Source organism: Petaurus breviceps, unplaced genomic scaffold (genome assembly GCF_028583685.1).
Source record: "Petaurus breviceps papuanus isolate PSGF00001 unplaced genomic scaffold, PetGlider_PUasm1.0 175, whole genome shotgun sequence".
NCBI lineage: Eukaryota > Metazoa > Chordata > Mammalia > Diprotodontia > Petauridae > Petaurus > Petaurus breviceps.
This window is the reverse complement of record NW_027185764.1, coordinates 10,746,923-10,767,373: the sequence shown is the minus strand read 5'-3', so window position 1 is coordinate 10,767,373 and position 20,451 is coordinate 10,746,923. Positions and strand designations below refer to the sequence as shown.

General features: G+C 35.8%; 1 pseudogene; it reads right to left on the bottom strand.

The window, feature by feature from the left end:
* Nucleotides 1–20,451, bottom strand: part of LOC138159037 (cytochrome P450 3A4-like) — a 55,357-nt pseudogene that overhangs the window by 10,281 nt on the left and 24,625 nt on the right.

Here is a 20,451-nt window from a genome sequence, read left to right as displayed (position 1 = left end):
GGTCCAAGAGGGATGGAGACAGATGAGTCTGGTGCATCACAAAGAGGTTATTTAGTAAGGACAAAGTCAAAAGTCCACTCATAAGACCTTTTGTCTTCTGACACCAGGAATAGTGTATTGTTGAGACCCTGTTTTCAGTCACATCAAAGATTGAATGAGGGTTCAGCTAGGCAACACAGTGAATAGGGCACCAGCTCTGGAGTAAAGAGGACCTGAGTTCAAATCTGCCCTCAAGATACTTAACCTTTAGTAGCTGTGTGACCTTGGGCAAGTCATTAAACCCCAATTGCCCTTCCTTCCCCCCTCCTAAAAGATTTTTAAAAAGATTGAATGAGAAACTGAGAAGAGGAGATGACCAGACAGTAGGGAATGGGAGAGGTAGCAAGGGACAAGAAAACATAATATAAAAGGAGGAAAGGGGAAAGAGAGCAAGTGAGGAGTAGAAAGGAGACCCAAAGTCACAAAGATATTTTGTATCAGAAGAGATGAGGAATGAGTGACAAGAAATGGAGGAACACTGTGAAGTGGCTGTATGAATGGTGAACAAGTGGGCTTTTTCAACATTTTTTTCAAGGATTGGCATTATTTCCTGAAATATTTCCTTCTCTGCAAGCAAAACTACATGTAAATCTATGGTGTCTCAATTTATCTTTGCCTTTTCAAAACCTAGCCATGCTCAATAATGGGCAATTACTCACCAGCTAGGTGATTTGGACAATTCTTCTTCTAGATGAGGCAAATGAATGAATATGAAGTAATATGGGAGGGGGTAAGAGTAGCTCTGTTCTTTTCATCCTCTCACCTTGTTGGGCAAAGCTGCATCTATCTCCTCCTGAAGTTTCTTTTGGATCTCAGGGTGGGTGGCCAAGTTATAGAAAAGGAAAGAAAGTGATGAGCTGATGGATTCGTAGCCACCAAATATGAAGATAACAGATTGGGCCAGGATTTCCTCATCACTCAGCTCTGAAAAAGAGAAGGAAATATTCAGACAAAGTTAATCTGCCCTTATAATATAACAGATATATCACAACAATTTAGAAAAAGCATCTACCTAACTGTCCAGAATACCTAGAAAAGTTCTGAAATGCATTTAAAGATATGATAGGAATTTTCCACCAAATCTACCATCACAAGGATAGAGATTAAGTCTTTTTTTCTCCTATGTTCCATTCTTTCCACATACCTGTGTCATTCTCAATTGTTATTTCTGGAAGTAACAAAAGTGACATTTGATGCTCTCTTCTTTCTAACACACTATGTAATAGGACAAATACATTAGAATGTTCTAGAAATAGTCCAGAGGAGAGGGGATAAGTGCATTCAGTATAGTGGGTGTACACAGAATGAAACAAATAGGGATGAAAGATGTTTAAAGGGAGATCACAGATCTAGAGTTGGAAGGAAACTCAAAAGCCATTCAGTCCAGCATCCTGACTTTTCAGTTCAGTAAACTTAGGTCTAAGGAGGTCAAATGACTTTTCCAAAGTCTCATAGGTGAAAGAGTTATGATTTGAACTTAGGTTCTCGGATTCCAGACACCTTGATCTTCCCACTGTACCCCACTACATTCTATCCATGTAGGGAAGTTGTCTAGAAGCTAACAATAAACATCGATGACATTTCTATACATAGTGCCTAGTGTCTATATTTTACCTACATTATTTCATTTAACCACCATAACAAGCTTGCAAAATTGCTAGTGCAGGAAAGTTTCTCTCCATTCTTCAGATTAGGCAATTGAGGTTCAGAGCAGTTAGATGACTGTTCCAACATTACTGAACTAGCAAGTAGCTAAAGCTGAGACTAGAATCTGGCCTTCTGATTCCCAACTCCAGTTACACCTTACCTTAAAATACACTGACTCCCCCACCCTGAGTCCTACTAAGAATCCTTATGTATGTCAAAGGATAGTCAATAACCTCCTTATGGTTAAATGAGAATATTGCTAATTAAAACACTATTTGAGAAGTTTGTCCACAAGTTTTATATTGCAAGATAAATGTGCACTCTCTTCTTTCTTATTAGGCTGTTGTTCAATTGTTTTAGTCATGTCTGACTCTTTGGGCCCCTAATTGGGGCTTTCTTTGCTAAGAGATTGTAATAGTTTGGGATTTCCTTTTCCAATTCATTTCACAGATAATGATACTGAAGCAAACAGGGTTAAGTGACTTGCCCAGGGTCACACAGTTATTAAGTGTCTGAGGCCAGATTTTAACTCAGGAAGATGAGTTTTCCTACTTCCAGGCCTGGCACTCTATCTAATCTGTCACCTCACTATCCAACTAGCTGAACACAAAGAAACATGGCCAGAGCACAGAGTAAAATTATAGAATTTAGAGCTAGAAGTGAATTCAATGCTAATCAGAATCAATGCCCTTCTTTTACCTATGACAAACAAGTTCTCAGTGAAGTAAAGTACCCAGGGGTCACACAAATACCAAGTAGCACACTTAGAATAAAAGAACTCATTTTTTTCTTGAAAAATTGCTTTTCCCACCTCACCAACCCTCATTATTGACCTCGTTATAGATGTAAAAGGGACTCGTGTCACCATTCAAACTTCAAGCTAACTTGGCCATCACAAACTGAATTGTGATTTTGAATGCTGCCTCTATTAAGCTCCTCCTATAGACATCAGGCTTCTTTCAGAGGTGGCTAGGTGACACCACAGAGTGTTGGACTTAGAGGTAAATAGATCTGAGTTCAAATCCCACTTTACAATTTTACTAGTTGTTATCCTGTGGAAGTTATTTAATCTCTGTCAACCTTAGATTCCTTGTCTCTGAAACACAAATAAAAATGACACTAAATACACAGAATTGTTATGATGATCAAATTAAGTAATGTATGCAAATTGTTCTGTAAATCTTAAACCCTGTAACATCATCACCATTAATGTCAATATTATTGACGTTTGGTATGACATCTAAGCAAAGTGAAAACTATTTCATATTTCCCTAGATCATGGCTTCAAGATTCCCTTTAGTGACCACCCTCATGCCCAAGTTACCTCTGTGAGAGTTTGTCTGTGAATTGTTAGAAGTCTGAGAATCCATCATAAGCTGAAGGAAATCTACTCAGTGCTGGAAGAGTAATGGAAAACACTAGTGCTGAGAAAACACTTGAGGACACATAAATTAGCTATTAATATGGCTATTATAGGATAGATAAGAAAATCCAAATGATTACAGACATTGTTGTTTCAGCTCAGTGGTAGTGGTGAAATTCTACCCAAGGCACTTCCATAAAGGACCCTGGATTGTCAAAGAGCCTGAGCCTCAATTGAACAAAATATTGACTTTAAATCACATTCCAAAAGATTCTCAACCATTCACCAGTCCAGGGTTATATAAAGGAAGCCAACACTGAAAAATCTAAAAGAAAATATTAAGTATTTCAGGAAATGAAATCCCTTAATTCTGACAGTAAGGATAGAAGATAATACTTCGATATTTTATAGTATGATTGACATGGACACACTGATTATGATCTTACAATAAAATGTATTATTACAAAATAATGGCTGATTTTCCAGAATCACTACAGCAAAGAAATTGATGTCACTGTGCTCAAGCAATGGGTATGCCTCTTCAAACTCAGCTAAACTGGTCCTAGGTCAACAAATATGCAATAAAACAATGGTCACGTAATTGAAGACTTTGTGGCTTACAAGAGTCAACAATAGGTTACATGTTTTCTGGACTGGCCTTCAAAAATTAACAGTCACAACTATTTCAGAAACAGAACTCAGAATAAAAGTATTATGGGGAAATAAAAAATGTCCTGAATTTGGGCCAAGAACCCACATGGAGCATTTGAATACCACAGTATAGGTACAATTATAATTTTTCTGCCCATACTTTTTTTTCATTCCAAACCTATTAATTATTATTTTTCTTTTTTCTTAGTTAATGTACTTGTTTTTAGTTTCAACATTCACTTCCATAAGTTTTAAATTTTCTCCTCTTCTCTCTTTCTTCCTCCTGAAGATGGTATGCAATCTGATATAGACTCTATAATACATTCCTATTAAACACATTTTCACATTGGTCATGTTGCATAGAAGGATTATAATTAATGGGAGAAACCATGAGAAAGAAAAAACAAGACAAAGAAGAAAATAATCTGGTACACTCTCCATTCAGACTCCATAGTTCTTTTTCTGGGTGTGGATAGCATTTCCATCACGAGTCCTTTGGAATTGTTTTAATTCCTCGCATTGCTGAGAACGGCTAAGTCTATCAAAATCTGTCATCACTCACTGCAGATGTTACTGTGTACAATGATCTCCTGTTTCTTCTCACTTCACTCGGCATCAGTTCATTCAAATGTTTCCAGACTTTTCTGAAGTCCCCCTGTTTATCATGTTTTATGGCACAAGAGTATTTGATTACATTCGTATACCACAACTTCTTCAGCCATTCCCCAATTGATTGGCATCACCTCAATTTCCAGGTCTTGACCACCACAAAAAGAGCTGCTATAAATATTTTGCTACATGTGGGTCCTTTTTCCCATTGGTATGATCTTTTTGGAATATAGCCCTAGAAGTCATATTTCTGGGTCAAAGGATATGCACATATTTATAACCCATTGGATACAGCTCCAAATTATGCTCCAGAAGGATTGGATCAACTCACAGAACTGACAATAAATTAATGTACCAACTTTGGCACATATTCCCCAACATTTATCATTGTCCTACGCTGTCATGTTAGTCAAACTGACAGATGTGAAGTGGTACCTCAGAGTTGTTTTGATTTCATCTCTCTAAACAATAGTGATTTATAGTATTTTTTCACATGATCATAGATAGCTTTAATTTCTTCATCTGGAAAATGCCTGTTCATAATGGGCAATGGCTTGTATTCTTGTAAATTTGATTCAGTTCTCTATGTATTTTAGAAATGAGGCCTTTATCAGAGACACCGGTTATAAAAATTCTTTCCTAGTTTTCTGCTTCTCTCATAATCTTGGTTGCATTGACTTTGTTTCTGCAAAACTTTTCAATTTAATGTAATCAAAATCATCCATTTTGCATTTCAAAATGTTCTCTATCTCATGTTTGGTTAAAAATTCCTCCATTCTCCATAAATCTGACAGATAAACTACTTCTAGCTCCACTAATTTGAATATACTACTAGTCTTTACAAGTACCTAATGCACCCATTTGGACTTCATTTTGGTATATGGTGTCAGATATTGATCTATGCCCAGTTTCAGCCTTACTGTTTTCAAGTTTTCCCAAAAGGTTTTGTCAAATAGTGAATTTTTATCCCAGAAGCTGGTGTCTTTGGATTTATATGAAAGTCAAATTTTCTGTTCAGCTCTGACCTTTTCAACAAGAGTTCTTGCAAGTCCTCTATTTCATTGAAATTCCATTTTTTCCCTTGAAATAATATACTCAGTTTTGCTGGATCAGTGATTCTTTGTTTTAAGCCCTTAGATCCCTTAGTATAGAAGTTGCAAAACCCTGTGTTATCCTGATTCTGTTTCCACAATACTTGAATTGTTTCTTTATGGCTACTTGCAATATTTCCTCCTTGATTTGAGAACTGTGGAATTTGGCTACAATATTCTTAGGAGTTTTCCTTTTGTGATATCTTTCAGGAAGTGATTGCTGGATTCTTTCCATTTCTATTTTACCCTCTGTTTCTACAATATTGGGGCAGTTTTCCTTGATAATTTCTTGAAAGATAAAGTCTAGACTCTTTTTTTGATCATGGTTTTCAGGTAGTATAATAATTTTTAAATTATCTTTCCTGGATCTCTTTTCCAGGTTAGTGTTTTTTTTTCAGTGAGATATTTCATATTGTTTTCTTTTTTCATTCTTTCAGTTTTGTTTTATAATTTCATGATTTCTAATGAAGTCATTAGTTTCCATTTGCTCCATTCTAATTTTGAAGGAATTATTTTATTCAGTTAGCCTTTGGACTTCCTTTTCCATTTGACCATGTGTATTTTTTATGACATTCTTCTCCTCATTGGTTTTTTGCATCTTTTTTTGGCATTTGGGTTAGTCTATTTTTAAAGGTGTTATTTGTTTGGGTCTCCTTTAGCAATATGTTGAATCATTTTTCATGATTTTCTTAAATCACTTTCATTTCCCTTCTCAAGTTTTCCTCTACTTCTCTTACTAGATTTTCAAAATAATTTTTGAGCTCTTCAATGATCTGAGACAATTTCATATTTTCTAGGAAGCTTTGGATGTAGAAGCCTTAACCTTGTTGTCTTCCTACAATTGTATGTTTTGATATTCCTCAGGTTGAATTCTTTGAATTTCCTCGTCCTCAAGGACCTAAGAAAATACTGTTTCACCAAGAAAGTAACCTTCTATCATCTTATTTTCCCCCTGTTTGCTCATTTTTCCAGACAATTACATGACTTTGGAGCTCTTTGTTAAGTTTAGCTTGTATTGCCCCAAGTTTTAGGGATTTAGTGCAGCTGTTTTCAGAGATATCTCTAGGGACCTGTGAATTCTCAATTCCTCCAAAGTGGTATTATCAAAGAAAGGTGTTTGCTTCTCTCTTAATCTGCACTCTTGTCTGTGAGCAACCACAAGCAATCCTTTCTGACCTGGAACTGTGAGGAGGATTCCATCTCCACAGCCACCAGCAGTTGCACTACACCAGCACTCCTCCTTATCCCAGGACCACAACCCAGGTCTGAGACTCAGATCAGCTGCTAAATTCTCTCAATGTCTGTAGGCCATGAACTCCAGAAGCAGCCCCTTGTTCCAGCAGTGGCTCCTGATGCTCTGGTCTGAGGCTAGGGCTGGGGCCACCCACGTTCTTCTCTCAAGTGAGAGAGCTTTCCCACTGAACTTTGAAGCTGTATTTTGTGTTTGTGGGTTGAGAAATCTGGAAACCTATGCAGATTCCAGTGATTCAGTGTTCTGAGGCCTGCTTCAGTTTGTTCTATATTGGTGTGGCCCACACTGGGCTGCACTGTGCTCTTAGCCTGGTGCAATAGACCTTTCCTGTCAGCCTCCTGAGTTGTCTTGGGTTGGGAAACCATTTAACTCTGTCATTTTTGGCTTCTGCTGCTCTAGAATTTGATTAGAGTCATTTTTACATACATTTTAAGGTGTTTGGGGGGAGAACTCATGCAGGTCCCTGCTTCTACTCTGCCAGCTTAGTTCCTCCTCCTTTTGGATTTATCAAAGAGTAGAGTGTTATAATCATTGACTATTGTGTGTTATCTACCTAACCTATTCCATTGATCTACCCTCTCTATTTCTTATCCAGTACCAAATAGATGCTCTTTTGATTGCTACTTTATAATACAATTTAAGATCTGGCATAACTAGGCCAACTTCCCTAGCATTTCATTTCATTAATTCCCTGGATATTCTGGACCCTTTGTTCTTCAAGATGAATTTTGTTATTATTTTTTCTAGCTCTATAAAATACTTTTCTGGTTGTTTGATTGGTATGGCACTGAATAAGTAAATTGATTTAGGTAAAATTGTTATTTTTATTATATTAGGGCAGCCTACTCATGAGGAGCTAATGTTTTTGCAATTATTTAGATCTGATTTCAATTGTGTGAAGAGTTTTGGAATCATGATCATATAGTTCCTGGGTTTGTTTCAGCAGGTAGACTCCCAAATATTTTATAATGTCTATAGTAATTTTAAATGGAATTTCTCCTTCTATTTCTTGCTATTGGACTTTCTTAATAATATTTAGAAACAACAATGATTTATATGGGGGTTGTTTTATATCCTACAACTTTGCTAATGTTGTTTATTTTTTCAAGGAGCTTTATACTTGATTCTATAAGATTCTCTAAGTATATATTCATATCATCTGCAAAAAGTGATAGCTTAGTCTCTTCTTTGCCCATTCCAATTCATCAAATTTCTTTTTCTTTTCATTACTAAAGCTAATGCTTGTACTGCCTTATAGAATAACAGGGGTGATAATGGACATCCTTGTTTCAAAATCAATCTTATTAGAAATGCATCTAGGGCCAGAACTAAGATGGCAGAGTAGAAGCACAAACTTGGCATGGGCTCCAGCTCCAAACAATTCCAATAACTGTAAAAAAATGACTAAACAAAATTTAAATCTACAGAAGCCAGAAAGTGACAGAGAGAAACAAATGTCATGCTGAAGACAGCCCAGCAGGCAGAGAGTAAAGGTCTATCTCAGTACTCTGGGAGCCTATCACAGTCCAACAGGAGCCCCATGGTTAAGGCCCTAGGGCAGCCCCAGCAGCAGCCAGAGAAGACTTCAGGAGAGTGAATCACCAGAAGCTGTGGCAGCTTCCAAATTTCTCCACCCATAAACACCAAAGACAAAGTAAAAGGTCAGTGTGGAACTCTTTTGGAATGGGGGAGGGGATGGAAGAGCATGGTCCAGCACCTGTCCCTGGGGAGAGAAGCAGAAAAGCAGCAGCTTCTCAGCCACCACCACATGGCCACCTCAGGAGCTTCTGGCCTGCAAATCATAAGCAAACCAAGCAACCATTCAGAGGGTAATAGCACTTGCTTGAACATGCTTGGATCCGGATCATAGTCTTGGGTGGTGGTCCTGGGGTGTGTGGCCAGTGAGCCAGAGCTTGTGGGGGCTGTAGAGACAGCACCATACTAATAGCTCCTGCAACTGTGAAAATCCCAGTGATTTGGGACAAAGCTCTCTCCTCTTGGGAAGCAGAGTTCTGCCATGGCAAAGAGCTGAAAAGTCAAGTAATTGGCTGGAAATATAAGCAAGCACAGGAAGCACAAACAGACCAAAGAACCCTTTTTGGGGGACAAAAGATTAAGTCATGAAGTGAGAGAAAGACAGTGATGTCAGAACTCCTGAATCAAAAGCCTCCAAGAAAAATATGAACTGCTTACAGGCCATAGAGGAGCTCAGGAAGGAATTTGAAACTCAAGTAAGAGAAGTGAAGGAAAAATTAGGAAGAAAAATGAGAAGGATGCAATATCATGAAAAGCAAGTCAACATCTACTAAAGGAGACCCAAAAAGACACTGAAGAAAATAAGACCTTAAAAAACAGACTAACTCAAATGGCAAAAGAGGCCCCAAAAGCCAGTGAGGAGAAGACTGCCATAAAATGTCGAATTGCACATGTGGAAAAGGAATTTCAAAAACTCACTGAAGAGAATAACGCCTTCAAAATTAGATTGGAGCAATGGGAAGCTAATGACTTTATGAGAAATCAAGATACTATAAAACAGATCCAAACAAATGAAAAAGTAGAAGGCAATGAGATATATCTCATTGGAAAAACCACTGACCTGGAAGATAGATCCAAGAGAGATCATTTAAAAATTATTGGACGACCTGAAAGCCATTATCAAAAAAAGAGACTACACACCATCTTTCAATAAATTATCAAGCAAACTTGTCCTATATTCTAGGGCCAGAGGGCAAAATGGAAATTGAAAGAATTCACTGATTGCCTCTTAAAAAAAACCCAAAAAGAAAACTCCTAGGAATATTATAGCCAAATTCCAGAGTTCTCAGGTCAAGGAGAAAATACTGCAAGCAGTCAGGAAGAAACAATTTTAGCATTGTGGAAACACAATCAGGATAACATGAGACCTAGGAGCTTCTACTTAAGGGATCAAAGACTTTGGAATATGATATTCCAGAGGTCAAAGGAGCTAGGACTAAAACTGAGAATCGTCTATGCAGAAAATATAGCCATTCAATGAAATAGAGGGTTTTCGAACATTCTTGATGAAAATAAAACAGAGCTGAACAGAACATCTGGTGTTCAAGTACAAGAAGCAAGAGAAGCATGAGAAGATAAACAGGAAAAAGAAATCATAAGGAACCTATTAAAGTTGAATTACTTACATGACGACATGAAATGGTGATAAGTGTAACTCATTAGACTTTTCTTAGTATGAATTGAGTATATGTGTGTATAAAGATGTGTGTATTTATACATATATGTATATGTATGTATAGGAGGGTATATGTGTGTATAAATATGTATATATACATATACATATTATATATGTATATATGTGAGTGTGGGCATAAGTCTGCTCATGTATACATAGAGAGAGGGCACACTATGATTTGAATATGAAGGAATGATATCTAAAAAATAAAATTAAGAGGTGAGAAAGGAATTTATTAGAAGGGGAAAGGGAGAGATAGATTAGGATAATTTTCTTATATAAAAGAAGCAAGAGAAAATTGTTACAATGGAGGAGAAAAGCAGGAAGGTGAAAGGGAATTGGATAACGTTATTATCATTGAATTTGACTTAAGGAGGAAAAAAATACACATTCAATTGGGTATCTTACCCTACAGGAAAATAGCAGGGTAGGGGATAAGAGGGGGGATGATGGAAGGAAAGGCACATTGGGAGAGATGGTAGTTAGAAGCAAACATTTTTGAAAAGGGATAGGGTAAAAGGCAAGTGGGTGGTGGAATAGAATGGAGGGAAATATAGTTAGTCTTTCACAATATAACGATTATGAAATGATTTAGATATATTCACATGTACAACCTATATTGAATTGCTTATCTTCCCAGTGGGGGCAAGTGAGGAGGGAAGAAGGGGAAAAATCTGGAACTCGATGTTTTAAAAAATTGCTTTTTACATGCAACTGGAAAATAAGATATACAGGCACTGGGGTATAGAAATCCATCTTGCCCTACTAGAAAGTTGCAGGGGCGGGGCGGGGGGGCGGGGAATGAGGGAGGATATAAGGAGAACAGATTGGGAGAAGGGGTATTCAATAGGCTTGCTATTTTGGGGTGGGGGTAAGGGAAAGATGGGAATTAGAAATTGTTACTCAAAATCTTGTGGAAATGAATGTTGAAACCAAAAAATAAATATATAAAAAAAATTTTAAATACATCTAGCTTTTTCCAATTGCATATAATGCTTACTGAAGGTTTTAGGTAAATAGTACTTATCATCCTACTTGATAAAAGTAGATTATTCTCTTGACAAATTGCTGTAATCATTTTGCTAATATTGTAGGACTCCATCAACTTTCACAAATACTCTATATATTATTGGAATTTATTATTCTTTAAATGTTTGATAGAATTCGCTATTAATCTGTCTGGCCCTAGAGATTTTTCCATAGGGAGTTCATTGATGGCTTGTTCAATTTCTTTTTCTGAATGGGGTTATTTAAGTATTTTATTTCCTCTTCTGTTACTCAGGACAATTCATATTTTTGTAAGTTTTCATCCACTTCACTCAGATTGTCAAATTTATGGGCATATAGTTTAACAAAATGGTTCCCAATTATTGTTTTAATCTCTTCATTACTGGTGAATACACACTTTTCTGATATTGGTAATTTGTGTTTCTTCTTTCCTTTTTTTTAATCAAATTAAGCAAAGGTTTATCAAATTGTTTATTTGTTTTTTATTCATTAGTAAGATAGCTTTCTTAATTTCAATTTTTTAATCTCTCCTGTGGTTTTCAGTATTTGTAATTTGGCCTTTAATTGAATATTTTTAATTTATTTTTTTCTAGCTTTTTTCAGTTTTGTGCCCAATTCATTGATCTCCTCTTCCTCTATATTATTCATGTAAGCTTTGAGAGATACAAAACTTTCCTTAAGAACCACTTTTGCTCCATCCCATAAGTTTTTTTATGTTGTCTCATTATTGTCATCCTCTTGAATGAAGTTACTGAATGTTTCTATGATTTGTTGCTTGACCCACTCATTTTTTAAAATTAAATTAATTTCCAATTAATTTTAGTCTGTCTTTCTGTGGTCATTTATTATATATAATTTTATTATACCATGTTCTGAAAAGATGCACTTGATATTTTTTGCCTTTCTACCTTGGGTTGTGAGGTTTTTAGACTTTAGTACACAGTCAGGTTTTCTGCATTTGCCACATACAACTGAAAAAAAAAAGGTATATTCCTTTTTATCCCCATTCAATTTTCTCCAGACGTCTACTATATCTACCTTTTCTAAACTTCTATTCACCTCCTTAACTTCTTTCTTGTTTATTTTGAGGTTAGATTTATCAGGTTCAGAGAGGGAGAGGTTGAGGTCCCCCACTAATATAGTTTTGCTATTTCTTTATTTCTGAAACTCCATTAATTTCTCTTCTATGAATTTAGATGCTATCTGACTTGGTGCATATATGTTTTGGCATGATATTACTTCACTGTCTATGGTGACTTTTAGCAGGATAAAGTTTCCTTCCTTATGTCTTTTGATTAGATCTCTTTTTGCTTTTGCTTTGTCTATGATTAGGATTGCAATGACTGCTCTTTTTACTTCAGCTGAAGTATTATACATTCTACTGTGCCCAGTCTTATATAGTCTTTGGTATTGTTAGCAAGGCCTGTTTTGAGAATTTATAAAGGAGAAAGGTACTTTCTTCTTTTTGGATTGCTGCTAAATATCATACATCAATTTGCAATATAGTATAGGATACATGTCTTATCCCACCTATATTGTTTTAAGACACTTGAGGGCTGGGACTGTGTCTTTTTTTCTCTTTGTACTCCCACAGACACAGATCACTAAGTGTAACAAATATGAAATGATAGGTGCATAGAATAAAGCTGGAAATGAACTTAAGAGGCTACAAGGTGACACTTCTTAATGCTACAGTAAGTGATCAAAAATATCTGGCAAATGTAATTGCATAAAAATTATATTGAATAAAAATGTGCATCAAGTAAAATGGAACACAGGTTTTGTTTACTCTGAGGGAAAAGAATACAACAATTTTTAATGTACACATATTCTTATTCTGAATATTGGAGAGACTTACCTTCTCTGAATTTTTCTTTCGATCTTCCTTTACTTTTTCAATGGATTTTCTTAAGAAATCTGTTGCTTCTTTTGGAAATACAGTTATTTCCAATTTATTTAACAAAGGAATAAGGAATGGAAAGATTGCTGAGGAAAAGAAAAAAAATATTCCTTATGAAACTGCATGAAGTTATGAAAGATGCTATCACATTTATTTGGACCATAAATATGGAAATGGTACCAGAGGTATAAATTATAACATGGCTCAGTCATTTCCTTTTTGAGGACTCTGTGAACTGGTGGGCATCAAAAAAAATCCAACAATGGAAGGGAATCACTCTCCAATATCATGTGTCCTGTGCCCAACCCTGATCTTCTAGATTAATTGCAAAGCTACCTATGACTGAACAATCAGCAAATAATTCCCTTGAAAATTTTGATCAGTTGCTCTCTAGAAGCCCTCCCTCCTTAACACATAGAAATTAAACAAAACAATACCAAGCATTCATGGGACTGCATTGTAATTTCTCTACAGCAGTTTAATCTTCTGTTAAATAAAGGGGTTAGACTTGGTGACTTCTAAGGCGATGCCCATCTCTAAATCTATTTTGATCCAACTTATTAATTTATCTTCAGAAATCTTCAGACCACTGAATTTTTAATTATCCATTTCTGTAAAGAAAAAATAACTTACTTATTGAAAATCTGAGTGGGCTCAGAATATTAAACACATTTGTTATCTTCCTTATTTCTCTGATAAAAGTATCATTCTTGTTGTTCAAGGAATCAACATTGATACCAAATGAAGTGCTGGTGATCACATCCATGCTGTAGGCCCCCAAAATGCTGAGTAGAGAAAGCAAAAAATGACTCAGAACAGGCACCACATCTTTAACCAGCAAGTAAAGACATTAAGTGAGCCTTTAAACCTGTAGTGTTAAACTCAACAGAAACTGGGATCACCAAACCATTTTAAAGGATTATTTGTGAGTCATATATTGAAATTAGAAAATCACATATTAATATTACCTATATTTCATTGTACTTTCAATACATTTTAATGCAGTCTGGCCATGTTTACCAACTGTGTTCTATGTTCATGCCATCAGGGCATATGGACTAGAGGTGAAATGGTCAGTAGCATCTACTAGGTGAGATTTTTTTCAGAAAAAAAATGATGGTTCTTTTAATCAACTACCTAGAAGTCTAAAAAACTTTTTATAGATGAATGAGGGAATGAATGGATGAATGATATTTTGGACATTCATGGGAAAAATGCATAGCACTACTGATTGGTATTATCATTTCTTTTTCCAAAACTGTTAGAGAAGGTTTGGTTTCCATTTAACCAGGGGTTCATACTCCCCCACAGTGTGAATACTCTCTATTTCCAATTTATAAGCTATCATTTACTAAGGGCTTGGTATGTATTGGGCACTATTCTAGGCACTGGAGATATGAGAAAAAATGCAAAAGCATACTCTAAACTCTGGATGCTTATATTAAAATAGGGATTGTAGACATACATAAATGCATACATATATAAATCAATGCCTAGAAGATAAATACAGAAGAAATGGGAGGTGTTCACATAGGAGAAGGTACTAACAGCCATACTATTGATCACATTTTCTTTCATCTTCTTGAGATTAGCTACACTATTATTCCCACTCTGATCATCATGTTTTTTTCTTTCTTTTTTAAATTTTTGTCCATTTAATTTTTAATTCTTGAAATAAAACAAGAATTTCCATAACATGATTTAAGGAGGAAAAAAGATATTTGCACACAAATGTGCAAATCTATTTTGTACAACTTACTATACTTTTTAAATATATAATAAAACTATCATGTAAATCTATTTTTCCTTTCTTTATCTTACCCTCACCACCCTAGAGATGGCTACCATTAGACACAAACATGTATATGTATATGTGTTTGTGTCAAAGTGAGCATTTCTATAACATAGTAAAAGAAAAAGAAAAAAAGGGATACATGAAGGATATATCAATTATTTACAACTTGTTATTCCCTTATATATGCAACAAAGTTATTATGTAATGCTTCCTATGTTTTCCATTACTCCACTGTTAGCTAGAGATAGCTACCATTAGACACAATTGTGTGTGTATGTGTTTGGGTGTGTGAAACCATAGATACTTCTATTTATCAATTCTTTCTCTGGATACAGATAACATCTTCTTTCATATGTCCTTTACAGTTAATTTGGATATTTATAATAGTAAAAATCTCCTAGTCACTCAAAGTTGTTCTTCAACCAATATTACTATTAGTGTATACAGCATTCTTTTCATTTTGCTCATTTCTTCTTCATTATTTTGCTCAAGTCTGTTCATGTTTTTCTAAGGTCATTGAGTTCATCACTTCTCAGAGCTCAGTAGTATTCTGTCACAATCACATATTTGTTCAACAATTCCCTGATTGATGGGCATACCCACAATCTCTGGTTCTTTGCCCCACACGGAAAGCTCCTATAAACACTTTAAAATATATAGGTTGTCTTCTTTTTTTCCTTAATCCTCTTTTGCAATATATCTGGTAACATTATTGCTGGGTCAAAGGGTATAGGAACTTTAATGTCCCTTTGGACATAATTCCAGTTTGTTCTCCAAAATGTTTGGATCAGTTCCCAGTTCCACCAATACTGAATTAGTGTCCTAAATTTTATGCATCCCAACCAACATGTGTCACTATCCTCTTCAATCATTGTTGCCAATCTGATGGCAGTAAAATTATATCTCAAGGTTGTTTTAATTTGCATTTTTCTAATAAATAATAATTTAGAAACTTAATAGTCCTTTAGAATGCAAGAAGAAAGGCACATCATCCAGAATGAAAGAAGAGATGGTCCTGATGCACACTGCCCCGATTATACCATACCTATAATTATTTTTTCCAAAGTTCTGGGTATCATATTTGGAGAAGGACATTGATAAGCTGGAGGTAAGTGGTGTACAATGACTGATATGGTGAGGTAATACAAAACAAAAGACTTGTTGAAGGAACTGAGGATACTGATAAAAGACAGTTTAAGGAAGATAGTAAAAAAAATAATGATTCACAGAATTTTTATATGGCTATAAATTGTTTAGATTTCTTCATCATAAAACTACTTTTTCATATTGTTTGACCAGTTAACATTAAGTAATGACATATATTTCTATAAATTTGACAAAATTATTTACATATTTGAAACGTGAGACGTTGATCTGAGAAATTGTCTATAAAAAGTTTTCCAAATTTTCTGCTTTCCTTCTGATCCTGGTTATATTTGTTTTACCTGTACAAAACCTTTTTATTTTAATGTAATCAAAATTATCCTTTCTATATCTGACTTTGTTCTCTATATCTTCTTTATTCAGAAGTTCTTTATATATCCATAAGTCTGATATGTAATAAGTTCCAAGTTCTTCAAATTTTCTTGTAATATCTCTCTTTATATTTAGTTCCTTTAGTTCCTCTATCCATTTTGATCTTATCTTGATAAATGATGTAAGATATTGGTCTATGTCCAGCTTCTGTCATACTTCTTTCCAGTTTTCCCTGCAATTCTTACCAAATAATGAATTCTTATCTCAAGATCGTGAGTCTCTACATTTGTCAAATAGAAGGTTGCTAAATTTTTTTTTTGCTGTAGTAAACTGTAGATTCACTCTGTTCTACTGATCTACTTTCTATTTCAGAACAAGTAAGAGCTACTTTTGATAATTATTACCCTCTAATATAGGTTAAGATCTGCCAGACTTCTTTCCTATACCCTTTTCATGAGTTCCTTTGATATTCCTCAGTTTTTGTTCTTCCTAAAGAATTTTATGATTTTTTTTCTAATTTGGTAAAATGACTTTAGAAGTTTAATTGGGATGACATTGAACATATAAATTTCTTTAGGTAAAATGTTAATTTTTCCTTGATTAGCCCTGCTACCCATGAACAGTTAATATTTCTCCAATTACTTAAATCTGATTTCATTTGTAAAAAAAAATTATTTTTCCAATTTTGTCATGTGTACTCCTAGTTATTTTAGTTAGCCTAGGGTTATTTTGAATGGGGCATCTTTTTCAAGTCTTTGTTTAATAAATTAAATAACAATAAATTATTCCTGACTGACTAAACCACAATTAGTAGGTGTTCCATGAATGGACAGTCAGCAAAGGAGGTTGAGAAAGAATGGTCAGACAGACTGGAAGAGGACCAAAACAAAGCAGAATCATAAAACACAGGGAGTAGCAAGCATCAAGAAAGAGAAGATGGCTAACATCATCAGATGCTGCAATGGGGTCAACGAGGATTAAAATGCACAAGAAAAGTAAGAGAGAAGTAATAGAAATGTAGGTAATATTGAAATGAATCAAGAACCACAAAGAGCTTCCACCACCCAAACACTAGTCTAGAAATTGGACCAGATGTAAGGATGAATCATGGACCCTATCAAGCAAGGGAAGAGTTCATAAGCAAGAAACAGCAATATGCCTGAGACTCCAGGCAGAGTTTGTTCTCAGCTCTAGTTTTTAGATCAATCTGAAGCCCACTGAGAAATAATGTTGCCTCAGTCCAGCAACAATCTATTGTTACTCAGACTCAAATATAAACCATGACTTAAACTTTCCATTAACCTGCAAACCTTAGACCTCTTCATCAAGGGAAAAGGAGAAAGAGCTGATCAGACTTTGCCCTAAGTAAGACGAATTAGAGCATCAAAAGCTTACAAGTCCCAGTGTGAGATCTCCATTAGAGCTGGGAATAACAAAACAAGCAATAACCAAAGAAAGCTGCAACAGAATCAACCATCTTCCTCCAGAAGTGGGTAGAACCTAGACCTAACATAAAGTCAAACATCAGGATGTTGAAAAAATAAAGAAACAAACCAAAAAATCCCATAATAAAAAATCCACTATAATAACAGAGACAGACAAAACACAAACCCAGAAGAAAATACTTCCAAAAAAATTCTACAAAGCCTCAAAGGAAAACACAACTTGAACACAAATTTAAATACCATTTCCAGAAAAGAAAAATCAAGAGATTAAGAAAAGAGTTTTAAATGTTTTCATCAATGTAAAAGATCATTGGTAGTTTTGGCGACATTTTGTAAAAAAAAAAAAACTCTTTTAAAGGCTTCATTGGATGATAAATTTGGAAATCAGACTATTGAGAATTCAGAATATGGAAAGACAAAGAAAAAAGGAGCAAAAGAAAAGTCATAAATTGTCAATGGCTTCATCAAGATGTTTAGCCTCAGAGGGGAAGATCTCACCACATTGTCCTTCAACTTGCTTTGTTAATTAAAAAGTCAAGAGAATAACTCTAAAAGTGGGCGCTTCCATTTCTGAAAAAAGATGGCAGAAGAGAGGTTTAGGTGAGTGGGGAGTCCTGTTGCTCCTCAGATTCTTTCATCTGTTGTCCCATACTTACTTTTTCAGAGTTACAGACTTCTCTTTCTCTGCTTCCTTCCACATGTTCTTCACTAACATATCTCCATATTGGTTAATGATAGGAAACATCTAAATCCCAAATGACAAGAGTTACATGTGAAAACCCGTTCCAGAACAAAAAAGATTTCCAAAAGTTGAAAAAGCACACTAATATTTCATAAATTCATTTCTTTCTTTTAGAGCATAAAGAGTCACTCATCTATAGAAAGAAAATACCTTCTAGGGCATGTAGTCAAACTACTTCATTTTAAAGGGGAGAAAACTGCTTCAAGAATGGTTAAGTGCCTTGGCAATAGTCACTCAAGTAATAGGGGTCAGAGGAAAGATCAAAGATCAAGTTCTCTAATTCCAGGGACAGTGCTGCCTCCATTGCACAACAAAAAGTAGGGAACAAAATATCCCCTTGTAGGAAGCTCAAAATTGGGTACCTATTAATTAGGGTTTAATTGCAAAAAATCATTGGAATGCATTTTTTTACTCTCCCCTAGATTGTTTTTTTAGAATCTGACCAATGTTCATTGCTTTACCTCCTTAAGTTTTCCACTTGTAAATGTTGGAGTCAATATTGTTCGAATCCGTTTCCAATGGTCATCTTTAGCAATTGTGACAGCATTCTCTAAAATCCCTGCTGGACCAATATTCTAGGAGAAAAAGATAATAGACAAAACCATTCCACAAAACCACAAAACGTATTAATTAGTGGAACCAGAATTAAAGATTTATTACACTTTCCAGGACAAAAACTGATTCTTTCTAAATATCTCTAGTTTATTATTTGACTCTTTATAGCCCATGTACTCTGGTGACAAGAATTTTGAGTCCTTAAAAACTGTGACAGTTATAACTGCAGAATCAGTTTCCAATCTGCACCACTACAGAGTTTGCTTCCCAGAATGATTGATAGGCATACTTGTAATGGGAATGTAAATTTTGAAGATCTTCCCTGCCTCTAGGCTAAAGTGCACCAGGAGCCTGGGGTGGGAGGCTTGTTTCTCAGGAGATACTTTTTGATTGGGCAGTGGGTCAAGAAGGTTGTTGCATTCTCTGACCCAGGAAAAGGCTATATAAACCCTGATGTGAGGCTATGTTTTGGGGCTCACTTTGAGAAATGTTGTGTGATTTGATCAGATGAGACTCTGGGAAGCTGTTGAGAGTCCTCCGGCTTTGAAAAACCCAGATCTTGATGGTAACTGTGATTTGGTATGGATGTAATGGTTGGACAGTTTGGAAGCCTGTCTGCTTGATCTGTTTCTCTGTCTTCATAATTCTGTCTGTATACTCCGAAGTTCAGGTTGCTGACCTTTTTCCCCTGAACTAGGTAAATGATATATGTTTGACAGATTTAAGTAAGCTTGTTAACCCATTTTGAGTTGCTTTCCTTTAGCAAAGCAGATCTAAGAACCTGTGTTGGCAGCCATACTGAAGACACTGGGGTGCTTGCTGCTACAATACTAGACTAAAGGCAGGGCTATTTCCAGGTGTACTGGCTGCCACGTCCTAGGTTGTACCCCCATAGCATATGACATGATCACCTCCTATCTCTTGTTCATGGCATCACTTAGTTTAATTATTCTGGCTTTCCTGTCACATATGAGATAATACTTTGACAATAGGTGGGGATGGCAAGCACCTCCTTCACTGGATTTTCCCCCCAGAATCATGACTGGGATTGTGGGCCAAAAGTAGAAAAGAAGTATTAGGGGTACCTCCCAGACTAGGTATCTTGTACCCATCTGTCTGTTAGAGGCAGCTTGTTAACACTTATTGCCTAAACAGAAGAGGAAAGCAGACTCATTTTCCACAGTGACCTTTCCATTTAATAGTTGCCCTATGTACTGAATTATAAGCAAGTCTAGATGTTTGGGAGGAATCACTACTCGCAAGTTTTTGGGCCCAATAAATGTTGATGGGGGTTGCAATTGCACAACAAAAACTGCCTTCCCTCTCCAGTTAAAGCTGGTTTGACCTCAGCTAGGCTGTCTTGCCTGCCCTCTCTTCCACAAGAATGTCAATAGTCCAGAGTGGAATGGGTAAACCTTATTCTCATTGAATTTGGCTTGGGGAGGGAATGACATACACACTAAATAGTGTATCTCACCCTACAGAAGAGTGGAGGGGAAGGGGATGAGAGGGGGATGATGGAAGGAAGGGTAAACTGTGGGGGAGGGAAATTGGAAGCACCCACTTTTGAAAAGGGGTGGGGATAGGAGGGAGGGAAATATAGTCAGTGTTTCACAATATATCTACTATTTTTGTAATGTTTTGCATTAGCTATACATGTACAACCT